A 2,114-nucleotide genomic window follows, 5' to 3' on the forward strand; every position below is an offset into this window, starting at 1 on the left:
CTTTTTTGACGACAATTTTGGGTGTACTGTTTTTTATGTTGGGGGTGCGGCTTATATGCTAATATTCACGGGTTTTTTTTTAAATGGCAGGTGCGGCTTATAGTCCGAAAAAAAAAATATAACCTTTTAATTAAAAACAGGGACAATATACAGTATGCATTAGCCATAAAAGGAAAGATGCACTGTATCAGGTTATAGCTGTGGGTGCTAGTTTCCACCTGTAGTCCCTGACCCAGCCCACAATATTTAATAAAAGAGAAAAAAAGAAAGAAAAATCATAAATATACAATACAAAGGCATACAATCATAATCAATATTAAATCAATTTTTATCCTCCATGCTCCCAAAAAGATGTCATTATAAACACAGCTTATGAAAAAAAACATACATTAAAATGACTAACCACTCAATAAAAATCATTTCAGGCAATTAAACATACCTACAATATCCAAAAGCAATAATCACTCTTCAACAAGTCATCACCTACATAATCTTAAAATCAAATACTCCACTCACATCAGTTGACATTATGAGAGCAAAACTCACAGTTTTGTTCAGTTGTTTGGTCTGTCTGTTATCTACAGCGGTGGTTCCCAACCCTGGTCCTCAAGCACCCCTATCCTTCATGTTTTACTTGTTTCCCTGCTATTCAGCAGATCTTCAGAAGATTATTAATCACTCATTCATTCAAACCGGGTGTGTCAAATTTACACACCTGGTTTGGATGAATGGGTGATCATCAGGTCTCTGCAGAACTTGGAAGAGGTAATTCAATGACTGAAACAGTGAAACAAGGAAACAAGTAAACATGCAGGGCTGCAGCCCTTGAGGACCAGGATTGCCCACCCCTGTTAGCAGGATGAACGTGTTTACACTGCCAGAACACTGACATGTCTGCTGTAGACCTAGCTGTAGCCTTGTGATGAGTGGATTATTCATTACCAAGTGAAACTGTATTTACCGGTGCAATGGGGTGTGAATGGAGATGAAAATGCATGACCTCTGTTCAAAACAAACAGCAGAGTGATTATGAGTGGATTACAGCAGACATGCTGAACAGCCATCTCAGCTGTCTCTGTAAATATTCCAATTTTGCCCTTGAAGTGTGTCAGGGAGATGAAACTGTGTCTGATGGACAGCACAGATAATTCCTGCACAATGTAGCACTGCACTGAGAGGAGATGCCTGAAAGTCACGGCTGCCACAGAAGGTGTGCCGAGCTCCTGATTCAACACGATGACCTCCATCTCTCCTGATTCATTCTCTCTTCATCAGACTTGCAATCAGGAAGCTTTGTGACTTCCTTCGGTCTGAACCAGGACGCGTCTTCCACAAAGCAACATTGTATTTTAATGAGGTCACCGTAAAATTTGAGAAATGTCTTTAGGGGACCTAACACCCCTCAGGTATGTCTGTGTTATTTAGGGTTAAGTTTCTCTGGAAAGCAAAGAGAGCTGAGTGAAAGGATCCACCCTCAGAGCAGTTCTCAGTGAAGGGCTATCATTGCTTCGGCCTCACAATGAGGATGGTGTCTGTTTTCTTTAGTCTGCTGCCACCAAAGAGAAGAAAGGGTTATTCAAACATTCATGGGTCGACCAAAAGAAAGCCCAAGGCCAGGCTGTTTGTTACTAAGGTAGGATTATGAACAGGGTTGCACATAAAAGTTTTGGTCTGGTTCTCAGGGGAGAACCTGGTTTGTTGCTTGGTGCTCACTCATATTTTCCTTCACTCATTTAACACATCTGTATGTAGAGGGGTGTCAGGGCATCTAACGTCCCCCTGTTCTGTTTTATGACTCCTATCAGCTGCAACGTCTCAGGGAATCATGTCAAATCAGTCCGAGTTTTTTATTTAATTTTTTTACTCTACATACATTTTGTAAACTACCTAAGTGGCCGAGGGGCTGGGTGTATGTCATATAAACATCACAAACTGAACATTTCATGGTTAAATGTCTTTTAGACTAACATGTCCTTCAGATGGACAGCTCCTGTTTGGTCTTCTGCATCGGCCTTGGTTAAACCAGCTTTCTACACTCCAATACAAGCAGAAAATATCTGTCTTTTGCACAGAGCAAAATAACTTAAAACATACAAATGTTTTATTTGTTAGAC

This window comes from Austrofundulus limnaeus, unplaced genomic scaffold, assembly GCF_001266775.1.
Source record: "Austrofundulus limnaeus strain Quisiro unplaced genomic scaffold, Austrofundulus_limnaeus-1.0 Scaffold576, whole genome shotgun sequence".
NCBI classification, from domain to species: domain Eukaryota; kingdom Metazoa; phylum Chordata; class Actinopteri; order Cyprinodontiformes; family Rivulidae; genus Austrofundulus; species Austrofundulus limnaeus.